At 44.3% G+C, this 12,915-nt stretch overlaps 1 protein-coding gene and 1 long non-coding RNA gene across 3 annotated transcripts in view; one reads left to right on the top strand and one right to left on the bottom strand.

Moving 5' to 3' along the window:
- MAP3K15 (mitogen-activated protein kinase kinase kinase 15) overlaps positions 1-12,915 on the bottom strand; it is a 1,358,420-nt gene that overhangs the window by 218,715 nt on the left and 1,126,790 nt on the right. The gene's annotated exons all lie outside the window — the stretch shown is intronic.
- LOC138526401 (uncharacterized) overlaps positions 1-12,915 on the top strand; it is a 309,600-nt gene that overhangs the window by 202,749 nt on the left and 93,936 nt on the right. The window lies entirely within an intron of this gene.

The raw sequence follows: 12,915 nt of genomic DNA, 5'->3' as shown, positions 1-12,915 counted from the left end.
GAGTCAGGGGTGGACTGGCCAATTGCAACTCTGGAGATTTCCCTGTAGGCCTCTGCAGCCTGGGCATCTTTTTGTGAGGTAACACATTTGATTTCCAAATGTTCTCATAGGGAAAGGGTGGCGCTTGCTGAAAATGTGTAATATGGGGCCACTTTAAAACTATTTTCAGGGCCTTTTTTGGTTCCCAGTCCAACCCTGATCAGAGCTAGAACATCTGCTAAATTTAAAGCAGTTGATTTGGAATACAGAGAAGAACAATTAAATCTCCCTGGATAGGAGTAAACGGCTTGTGGGTTCACCATTGGGGAGACTCTATTACTGGACGAATCATTTTCTAGATACCAGGAGTACTTTGGAAGAGAGAAAGTTGCAGAATACTGCTTCAAAGAGCAACTTATTTTTGGGGTTTAAGCAAATATCAATGCTCCAGGATTTAGAAGTAGGTATGGTTCCAATTATTGGCGGCAATAACCAGGCAGCTCAGACCACTGACCTTTGAAGCCTAAATCTCGGGGTGGTAAGGCGGTGCGTGTAGGAAGTAATGGGTAATGGAACCACCCCATCCAAAGACAACTCAGTCTATCCCACCACTCACTACCACCATAGCAAGTTTCTTGGGATGAAGGGGTTAGGGCAAGGCCCTGTTCACCGACTCATTGTTCTCTGCAGCTTCCATTACTGCAGTGTTTCATAGTGTTTCAAATCTAGTCACCGGACTGCCATTCCTAGAAGCACCTGCGTAGTGTAAGAAGATGTCGGCAGCTGCCTTGACTAGCACACACGTATCTCTGTAACAGGAATCTCAGCTGCAAGGGGACCACAGAGTCTCCCAATGACAACTAACCCACCAGAGCAAGAATAGGCACCCTCAGGCTCTAGCCAGACGGGCAAGACCCTGAGCAACATATCACCCCTCAGTGTTCAGCACCCACAAGACCATTTCTTTCAGATATGTCTCTCCTTGACCAAAACAGAACTTGAGCAAATGACTGTGCTGCTTTACATGCATGTTTCATTTCCCATTTGAAGTCTTTCTCATACAAATATGAATCATGTACTTTTAATAATCTTTTTTCTGTTCTTTTGTTTCACTTTGGTATGTGATTTTATTTTTCAAACTAATCACTGCGGACCTTTTTGCTAAGCCTGCTACGGAAATGTCAATGTCAATGGGATCAAGGACTTATGAAGAAGATTCACATTTTGGAATATCCCAAAAAAACAAGGCTCTACTTAGGTACTAATACAAGAGGCATCTTTATAAACTAAAGAGAATATACAATTGGAAATATGCAGGCCAGAGCAATATACATTTATATTAAGAAATAGGCAAAAAAGTAAGGAACATTTATCCTAACCTATCGCAAACTCGCTGGAGCAAGGTAGATGTTTAGAAAGAAACTTAAATCTCACCTCTTCAACTAACTACTACACTGTTTTTTTCCTCTCTGCTCTGAACCTCTGTATGAAACTAGCACCTTGATGTCTACGGGCTTTGAGTGCTGCTATAAATGACTGAATAAATAAATAAATAGATAGATGCTTGTGTCGGCGAGCTATATGACCCAAGATACTGCACAATTTTTCAGATAGTCTTCAAGTTGCCATGACTTTATGATGGCTTTAACATCTGAGGCGGTGAGAAAGGGAATTGGAGTTCTTGCAACCAGTGGGCTACTAATGTACCGTTAACAGGCTAGATGAGCCTTTGTATTATTTCCGAAGATGCAGGACTAGGATTACATTTGGAAACTCCATCATCGTTAACAAGGAGTCTGAAGATACAGTACATATTAGAAGTGAAGCTTGTGCTGACCAGTTGTCCAATCATGCACCTGTGTGCGCGCCAATGGCAGCTGTGGGTGTCATGCTGAGCCTACCAGCACCCGTAGAGCTGATCTCACTTGGTTCCGAAAACAAAACAAAGGCTGGGCCTCTGGGAAAAGCCTGCAAGGCCTACGCTGAAATCACTGACAATGCATAGCTCATGGCAGATGCTTTGAGATGCAACCGAAGTGGTGGGGATTGGGAGGAGACGGGTGGGGTTCCATCAGTGGGGCCGCCCTGAAGAGGAATCTGGAAAATGTTTCCTACATACCACTGGAATTCAAGAAATAGAAATCAAGTTAAAAAAACATGGCACTGCAATGTCAATCTAACTTGGCTGCCATACTCCTAACCACTTACAATTACAATGAGTGCTTTGTGCCCCAAGAACGCAGCATGAGATTCTACAGGGAGGGCAACTCATCTGAGTGCCCCCTGCACTACCACAATACAGAATGTATGGCTTCCTTTAAGAAGGTTTCTCGTTTCCCAATGCTCTCCTTAGGGTCTTCACAAGTAAGCCACCCCTCAAGGTTTCATGGAACACTCCCACACCTCCTGAATGTCGTTAGTTTAGATGTGTGAATTCATTATAGTTAAATGCGCGGCTCCTACCAAGACTCTGTTGGAAGCGGAGGTAGCCTGCACTGAACTGAAAATTAACGGTATGAGCAAGGTTACATAAACAAAGCTATGTGCAAGGACTGCTAACAAGCGGGTAAGCATATGCACGTTTCGATGTGCCAGGATGGAAGTCAGCCTTACAAGCAAAAATATAATTTCAAGATGGATTCCTTTAACTTAACCAGGCCGATGAAGTGATAATATGGCCTAGTCTGGAAGTAGTTTCATAATACACCATTTTCTTTTTCTAATCGGTTTACATTTCTTTAAACATTGCATTTAACATACTCATGACTCCTCATTTCAACTAAAATGTTTCCACAAAACTTTGTAAAGACCTCAGGCACCTTGCCTTGGGCGAAAATAAGCAAGAGGCCAACTATCTAATGATCAACTTTGACAGAAAAGTCGTGTTATTTGGGTGAAAAGGCATGGCTGACTTACCAAAGTTGAAAATACGGAGGGAAGAAAATCCACCGTGATGGAGCGACACTTTTAGCAGAAAATACTGCTACTATTTAACAACACAATTCAATGCCAGGTTTCGTAATAAATGTTGAACTAAAATGTAATAAACAATTTGAGGTGGTGAAATGTAATCAACAATCAGGCAGACACAATGGTCAATGCATTTCGGACCACACATGGTCCTTCTTTAGGGTGATGTCTGGCCTGCAAGAATAAGTGGAAAACTACACTTAATAAGTCATAGGGCCTCGTTACGAGGTTGGCGGAATGGGTTTAACGGCACCGGTAATGTTGCCAGTGCCGGTAAACCCATTCGCCTAATTACGGGGTTCCCTTGCAGGACCCGCTCAGAACGTCTGGTCAGACCAGACGTCCTTAGCATGTCCCGCAAGGGGACCAGGGAGCTAATAACGGGCCCGTTATTAATAGACCTGTTATTAGCTCCCACCCCATTCCCATTGAATGGGGATGGGTTTTTTCAATGAGGAATTACCAGGTCCTCCAAGGTTGGAATGGCCCGGTAATTCCTCATTGAAGGAACCCGGACCTGGAACCCGGTATGGAGGCAGCCTGGGTTATTAAGGGCATGGCTACCTCCATACTCGTAATGAGGCCCATAGTCTTGCAATTAAAACACCTAGACCAAGAGTGGTAGTGCAAGAACAGATGCTGCGACCATCTGCCTAGTGTAGTGGAAGACCATCCATCCGGCTCAGTGGCCGACCAAAGTTAACATGCATCGCTTCACTGATTCAAAGAATCACCATATTTAGAAATGCTGCATGAAGAGGCAGGCAATTATAAGTCTTTACCCGGGCTTCATAATAGGATCCCAAAGCAAATTAGAAAAATATCAGTCATGCTAACGCGTGCACTCCCCTGTGCACTGCTGTAGTCGTGAAGCCCTCACAATGATTTCCGCAGTTAAAGGAGAGTTCCGGGACTTTTTTTTTATTGTCCCTACGGGTCGGCCATGTGTTTGTAAGCATAAATCGGTAGATCGTAGGAAACTTTCCTATGGACCTTACCCGACTTTTCGCCCCTTATCGCACTCGAAATCAGCCTCCATTTTGTGATAATCCTATCATTCCGCCGCATCGACCTGGCTCACCTGCCTTTGCGGCACTAAATCAAATCCCCCGCCCCTGAGCCTGACATCAGCAGACGCGTACTGCCCATTTCAAGCACGTCTCGTGTCAACAATCGCTGCGCCTCAGCTATTGACGTGTTGCCATGGAAATGGCAGGACGCCTCTTTCCCCAATAAGTATAAACAGACCGTTTCACAACATACAGCAGCAGATTTTCGATTCCATTCCTCTCTCTGTGTTACTTTGAGTATTCTGTGACTCGTTTCAGTGCTCTGGTCAGCTACCTTCGCCGCTTGTAGCCCGTGTGAACAGATACCAGTACCACCGCTATAAATTATTTTACTATCTTTACCGCACAATGGCCACAATAATGCCGTATATGTACGAGCCCGAGTACACCGAGGAAGAACTACTGGAAAGGCAAGCACGCGAAAACGATGGGGATTCGGACGGCAGTTGGGAGGACCAGTCAACGGATGAAGAGCCTGGACCATGTCGCATGGACGGCGTCTCCACCTGGTGCACGTGCAATCGGTGCGAGCTAATGCCAACTGAGGAGGAGAACTGCTGCTGCCGTGAAAATTCCGGGTGCTTGGCCTACATTTCGGAAAGCGAGCAAAGTCAGCAGGAAGGCGAGCAAAGTCCGCAATGCATCACCGAGCTGCCAGAGTTCAGGGAAGCCTGCCTCTCACGGACAGTGTTGAGGATGATGATGGTGCTTATGCACGAACTTCGTGGCACTGTTCGTCCGCGTAATCCGAGTAACGAGTAAGTATACTCTGTTTGTGATGTCAGTGATGCCACCACTATTTCATGGTCGTCTCCCACATATAAAATTACATTTACATATCATTGGAACGCATGTAAATTGGTTCCATATAGTGCATTTTCTAGATATAATTTTTTTCTAAGAAAAATGACATGTGTTACCTGAATCGACATTGATAAGAAAGTTTGGTCAGTTTAATACAGTTTGCATCTTTTTTTTTCACAGGTGGTACAGGCTGGTGGCCTATCGTTGCTTCACTTGGTGGCTTCACGGGAGGCTCGGACACCGCGTTCGGAGAGTAATACCTGCCTGTGCGGTACTTGCCATTAGACAACATTTCCCCAGTGACAGTGGACAATACCGCGGATTTTCCCTCGATGTGCTGCAACCTCAACTTTACAATGTGTAATGTTTATTATTTATGTTTAATTAAAATCTAAAATAAAGCCCAACATATATTTTAACAATGGTTGTTTTGATTTTTTAAATGAATCTAGTGTATATTCTCCTGGGAGGGTGAGGTATTTATAAACTCACCCCCCTGCCTTCCATGTAGTAGATCCTGCAGCCATCCTCTTACATTCAGTTAGATGGCCTCTCCTTGGTGAGGCCCTGCGGCAAACGGGTCTTGTCTGCACGACCACCGCCCCGATCCACCCCCCGCCCTATCAAAGGCAGTTCGCACCGGGGTACTTGAGCTGCTGGCAAGTGGAGCTGTCAGGGAGCGATAAAGGCCAAGAGGTGCCAAAGACCATGTACACTTCAAAGTGGTCTATAGAGCATGGGTTTGTTGTTCCCATGTCTACCTCCAGACCCCGTGTCTCCTGCCAAGCATCCCCCTCACGCTGGACGGCCCCCTGCAATCCACATAAGTGTGTCTCCATTCACGAGTCTTCCTGTGTCTTGTCTGCACGACCACCGCCCCGATCCACCCCCCGCCCTATCAAAGGCAGTTCGCACCGGGGTACTTGAGCTGCTGGCAAGTGGAGCTGTCAGGGAGCGATAAAGGCCAAGAGGTGCCAAAGACCATGTACACTTCAAAGTGGTCTATAGAGCATGGGTTTGTTGTTCCCATGTCTACCTCCAGACCCCGTGTCTCCTGCCAAGCATCCCCCTCACGCTGGACGGCCCCCTGCAATCCACATAAGTGTGTCTCCATTCACGAGTCTTCCTGTGTCTTGTCTGCACGACCACCGCCCCGATCCACCCCCCGCCCTATCAAAGGCAGTTCGCACCGGGGTACTTGAGCTGCTGGCAAGTGGAGCTGTCAGGGAGCGATAAAGGCCAAGAGGTGCCAAAGACCATGTACACTTCAAAGTGGTCTATAGAGCATGGGTTTGTTGTTCCCATGTCTACCTCCAGACCCCGTGTCTCCTGCCAAGCATCCCCCTCACGCTGGACGGCCCCCTGCAATCCACATAATGCCACGACATATACACGTCATTCATTCACAAACACACCCCTGGTTCGAATTCTTTATAACCCACCTCATATTTCTAATGAGAACTTCTTTGCGCTTTGCTAGTCAACCCGTGAAGGTGCTGGTTATCTGCTCTTCGTCTCTGTGAACTTCCGTGACCACTTTGAGCAAACTCGTCAGTTTGCAACCTGTGAACTGCTCCCTGTTCTACGACAAGAAACTACTCTGATCCCTGCATCTAACTGTTTGTTCGTCAAGGTAAGTCCATGTACCATAATCATTTTGCGTCCAATTTTTTAATTTATATCTATTTGCTAGTAGTCATCAAATTGCATCCATGTTTTCTTTTCGTTCACGACAGTACATGCAAGGAACTAGTCACATGTTCTGAGTTTAGTCAAATTACTTTTTCTATTTTTTGAAAGTTATTGAAATACTTATCCGCATGTGAATAACGTGTATAGTTCCAAGAACCAAAACGGACCTTGCATTGAACCTTTTATGTGTCATTTACTGTTTTAACACATTGGTATTCATAGAGAATTGTTGATCTTTACTTTTCAGAACTTTCCATAATGCCTGCCTGTTCCATTGGCGGTTGCCCTTCGAAGACCCATAACAAATCTGAAGGTACTATAATGCATGTTTTCCCTAAGACAATAGATCAGATAAGAGGATGGGTCCGATATTGCGGATATCCAGCCTCTGAGCTAGAAAGTAGAGTCCTAGAAGTCTTTGCGGACAAGAGGGGTGATCGATACCGCATCTGCAGCAGGCACTTTAGCCCAGACATGTACTCCACATCATTGCTAATAAAGAAGAAAACACCGCGAGCGAGGCGAAAATTGCTCTCAACCGCTATTCCCACTCTATTCGTCCACATGCCTCCACTGGTGAGTCAAGTTTACGGATCTAGTTCTCGGCCTTGCGGTAGTGTGTAGCAGTAGCTAACAATAATTTCCCCATTTATGTATCCACTCAATATGAAGGCGGAAGATTCTCCATCCGTGTCGTTATTGCAGTCATCAGCCACTTCAAGCGCCTATCGGGTAATCTTACTTAGCTATTCTGACACTGACTTGTTTTAGGCATGTAAATCAATAGTTTTAATTGATCGTGTAATTATTTTACCTAATGGTACACCCTTGTACTCGTCCTCTAGTCTTTGTTTTCAGTTATAATTATTGTTATCCAAAATAATGCAAGTACTGTCTTTCAGGGAGATGCTGAGGAGTCCAACGCATTGACGACAACCGTAGATGTCACTCAGATGCTCGAGGTACGTTTCTTTCGTTTTTAGCCATTGATATGTCCTTCTGTCGTCGCCCTCCTATTTGTCTTCTTTTTTCAATATTGTGTTCATTACTAATGAAAGTCCTATGTTTCAGGGAGTCGATGGAGCATTAGTCCAAGTAGAAGGGGGAGCATGCAGTTACGGGTCGGCGCAACAGCTTGCAGAAGTGTGCACCGCAGTTACATCGTCCCTTGATGTTCTTATGCATTTCGAGGTATGGATACTGACAGTTCGATCAAGCGAAATCATATGACGTGATTACATCCGCTATACTTCCTTCTTTATTAACGCAAGTACTATGTTTCAGGGAGATGACGGAGCTTCTTCTACAAGAACATCACCCCTAGTAGTTGATGCAGATCTCTGGGTGGTGACACTTCCAACGATCGAGCAAATCGAATCATATTTACATATCCATTATTTATTTTAGACAACTGATCATTTGTGCAGGTCTATTTAGATGAGCCGTTGACGCCTGCTCAAAGTTTATGTTCTTTTTAACAAAATAGAAAAGCATACTAATGCAATTACTGTGTTTCAGGGAGTTGCTGAAGCGTCATCTTCAATAATATCATCAATGGAAGTCTATGCGGAGCCCGAGGTATGGATCTTGACAGTTCAATCTAACTAGATCAACAATGCGTGAACTATTGTCGTTTGAATGTTCTACACAATGCGTTCATTCGTGTTTTGCTATTGAGATGTACGTATGGGTATTGGTCCCCAAGTACATTTTGTGTTTTCAATATTATTATACATACTAATGAAAGTTCTATGTTTCAGGGAGTCGATGGAGCCTCAGTGAGTGATGGATGTGCTTATCATGAAAATATAGTCGTTGCAGCGCGAGAGGAAGTGGAGACATGCACACACGAGTCGGAGCAACAGCGTCCAGATGTTGAAGTTCGAGGCAAGAAAGTTTCAAAGAAAAGAAAGCAAAAGAAGGTTAGTGTCCTGTTCACTATATTATGTTGTCTTTCACTGTCAATAGTTCAATACTGTAAGTTGTGTTTAAACTGAACATCCCTTTTCTAATCTGTCCTCTAGTTGCGAGTGGGTGTAAGAACTAAATCTACACAGACAGTGAAGCGAACGAGAGATGTTGCTTGTCAAACCTTTTGGCAGGGACTTGAGACTGGAGATGCATCGTGCCAATGGGAAGAATATGAAGTGATTGACAACGGAGCTATACCACCACCAGCCATTGATAGTGAATGTCCTCCTGGTAGTTTGGATGCAGTCGGAGATCAATTCACAGAATCCACACCCGCAAAAAATAAGAGCGCGCGAAAGTTGAAGACATTGTTTTTTTCTCCCATCTCCGGACAAGGAACAGATGTTGCAATGGAAGAGAATGACGTGGACGACAATGAAACACCATCAATATCACTCAGCATAGCGGAAGACGATATCAGAGATTGTACCTTTCATGCGAGTGACATGTCCTCAACGTTACAGGCCGAACCAGCTGGGATGCAGAGTGAAAGTATAAGGAAAGAGGCCAAATTCATTGTATTCGATAGCTGTTTGATGGATATTATTATGATGATGAAATGTGGGCATTCGGTTGGTGGGGAAGTATGTGGGGAGCCATTGATTAATGTGACTCGTGCAATTCGAGGCACTAACCTTAAAATACATGCCACCTGTACACAATATCATCCGTTCGCATGGTCTGCACAACCCATGCTGGGGCAACTGCCAGCAGGCAATCTACTTTGTGCAGCGGCCGCACTTTTTAGTGGTTCAAGTTTTAAAAAGTTACAGTATTTCTTTCAGTTTGTGGGAATCCATTTCATTGCGAAAAGTCAGTTCTACAAATACCAAACCGATTATCTATTTCCAGCCATCAGCGAAGCTTGGAGAATGGAAAAAATGTCAATGGAAAGTACATTCGCGGGCAAACGCTTCAGGCTAGCCGGTGATGGACAGTGCGACAGCCCAGGATTTTCAGCCAAGTACTGCACCTACCACTTTCAGGACATGGAAAGTAAGAAAATTGTGAGTTCGGTGGTCGTGCAGGTGTCACAAAGTACATCCTCAGTGGCCATGGAGAAAGTTGGCTTTGTAGCATCATTGCAAGAACTACAATCGCGGGGAATGGTGATCGACCTGATAGCCACGGACAGACACGTTTCAATTGCCAAGACAATGAGAGAACAGTACAAAAATATAAATCACCAATTTGACGTTTGGCATCTTGCAAAATCAATCAATAAAAAATTGTCTGCTGCAGGTAAAAAAAAAGAATTGCAAGGTATTTCACAGTGGTCCAAGTCAATCAGCAACCATCTTTGGTGGAGCTCAAAAACATGTGAAGGGTCGTTGGAAATTCTACTGGAAAAATGGCGGTCAGTAATGTTGCACTGTAGCAACGTACATCGATGGTCGACAAATGAGCATTTCCACAAATGTGAACATGGCCATTTGTCCACAGAGGAGGCACGGAAGAAGAAGTGGTTGATTCCTTCATCACCCACTCACAAAGCCATTGAAAAGATTGTATTTGATAAAACTATAACAAAAGCTTTGAGGGGACTCACGGAATTCTGCCACACAGGAGATTTGGAGGTGTTCCACAATATGTGCCTCAAGTACAGGCCCAAAAGATTGCATTTTGGCATGGAAGGCATGATAAATCGGACTCTTTTAGCGGTCTTGGCACATAACCATAATGTTGGCCGTCAACAAAGTAGGACGACCGGAACTTTAGGGACGCTTCGCTACAATAAGGCCTTCACTAAAAGAAGTAAACAATGGGTGATCAAACCAGTGTTTGAGGATATGCAATATGAGTTTATTGAGAGACTTATCGTAGATGTCCTCGATAGGCACATACATGGAGTGGTGAACGAACCTATGCAGGGGACAACTGCATTGCCACCCAACATTGCCTCTGTTCCATGTCCACCTAAAGCAGAGCTCATTGAGAAATACACATCACGGTTTAAATGATTGTAATTTGATTGTCTGTTCTCTCGAGTCTCCTCATGTTGCAGGCCCATTGCAATTAAACCAAACAGTAATATAAATCATTTTTACAAAAATTATAGAATGTTTCCGTATTGCAAAAACATGGCCGACCCATAGGGACAATAAAAAAAAAGGCACGCAGACAAGATGTCCCTAAAACTAACTGCAGCTAACTAGAAATGTGTGCTCGCTCAAAGTGAAGGTCAGCTGCTTTGATGTTTTGCTCGGGTGGCGGAACGGCCCACGACCCAATATAAGGTTCTATTGTGATTTGACCTTGACAGGCCGGGACCATCCTGAAAGACTAAGAAAAGATAATGAATAAAATTTCAGAAACGAAACGATGAGCCACGTTCATTAGAAGAAGTAACGTCGGCAAAGAAGGAGTGGTGTTTCGGGTCTGCCCTACACAGAGACACAATGGAAAATGCAAATATAATGTAAGTAACTTTTGATGAGTTTATACCGCAATTTCATTACTATACAGTGGCTTTAAAGACGGGTTCAGTTGTACTTGTTCGTTCTATGTGGCATATTGTTTTCTACCGCGCACTATCTTGAGGAGAAACATCTGCTTTTACTGAAGCACCTCAAAACCTTCCTCTTTGCTTCTGCTTTCTCTCTCCCTCTCCCCTGCTACAACTGGTCCACTGTCTGCGACCTCAGTCCTGGGCCCTTCCACTCTCCACCTGCACTCCCCCCCCCCTCCATGCCTCGCCACGCCTTTAAACACTTGTGTACACCCAGTAGCGCTGTCCTCGCTATGAAATGAATAATTTTAATAAGGATCTGATGGTGAGACTAATTTCATTTTTTATGTTTTTAGGTACATCATTCACTACTGTCTGTGTCACGAGTACCAGACACCGGCGGACGGCTTCTACAGCCGCCAGTTGCTTCTCCGCGTGAACAACGTTACCACCCTGACCATTTTATGGGACGATCGCCAAGTACAAGTATGCCCTTACGCGGTACTAACGGTTAGATGCAACATACCTACCATTGTGGTGGCCTAGCGCCTCGTTGTTGGAACAGCCATGCGATTATCAGTGCGACAGAAGAGCTTATTTTTATCGTAAACCAACACCCTGTGTACTGCACACGAACATCGCTTCCCTCAAGACGAACTAATTTGGATCGAGAGCAAAGAAAAATGCAAATCGCTGAATATTCTCTAAACATTTGATGTCCAATAAACGTACTTTGCCAAATGTACAATCTTGCCGTTTGCTTTTAAACCACGGTTTCACATTCCGAATTGTGGTGCTGTATTGTGAGATGCTCTAAGACCCTGTGTACAGCAAAGGACCATCGCGTTCCTCAATACGAACTTTTTGGAACATGAGCAAATAAAAATGCAAATCGCTGAATATTCTCTAAACATTTGATGTCAAATAAATGTACTTTACCACATTTACAATCTTGCGGTTTGATTTCAAAGTACAGTTTCATATTCCGAATTGTGGTGCGCTGTATTGTGAGCTGATCTGTGTTGATTTCCGGGGTCTGTGTGGAGTCGCGTAGAAGACGCCTGGGCGCGTTTGCCTACGCAGCACAGTCACGTCACGGATAGAGGCGGGGAATATGAATGTTTTGATAAAGTCTGTTTCAGGGGCGGGGGATTTGATTTAGTGCCGCAAAGGCAGGTGAGCCAGGTCGATGCGGCGGAATGATAGGATTATCACAAAATGGAGGCTGATTTCGAGTGCGATAAGGGGCGAAAAGTCGGGTAAGGTCCATAGGAAAGTTTCCTACGATCTACCGATTTATGCTTACAAACACATGGCCGACCCGTAGGGACAATAAAAAAAAAGTCCCGGAACTCTCCTTTAAAGTAAAAACGGTTTAACTAGCAAGGGCCAAAAGTGAAAAGTGAGGACTTGTTTTTCAATTTCCTATACTTGTGAGGCCTTAACCAGCTACTCACTAAAACTGAAAAAAACATAAGACATTTGATTTACTTTGTTGGGTCTAATTAACTATATTCTACTCCTCACTATGTGGATAATGGGGATGCGTGTAAACAAATGTTTCACTGATAGTTGTATACCCTAAATCGGGTGCAGCCCAGCAAAGGTTTTATTCATTAGGCCCTCACAAGCGCACGCACGCGCGCGCATACACACGCTCAAACGTGCATGCAAAGACACACACACGTGCCCACACAGACCCACAGGCGCTACCACATTCCACACAGAAACACTTATACACGCTAAAGCAAAAGGGGAGCATTGCCTTCTTGCCTTTCAAAATATTTCTCAATTTCATTTATAACTTTATTTAATGGTAATCAAGACATTGCAAGAACTATCTTCACATCCTAACAGAAACAGGGCAGAAAGTCTGGCCTTCTTGCTCTTTTTCCAGAAGTATAGTTTCTCCATCATGAAAACTGAATATGTTTCACACTGTTACATATAATAATAATAATAATAATAATAAAACTGGGT

This window comes from Ambystoma mexicanum, chromosome 7p, assembly GCF_040938575.1.
Source record: "Ambystoma mexicanum isolate Mex_15411 chromosome 7p, UKY_AmexF1_1, whole genome shotgun sequence".
NCBI lineage: Eukaryota > Metazoa > Chordata > Amphibia > Caudata > Ambystomatidae > Ambystoma > Ambystoma mexicanum.
Note: the sequence above shows the minus strand (reverse complement) of the source record. Positions and strands in the feature narration are given on the sequence as shown.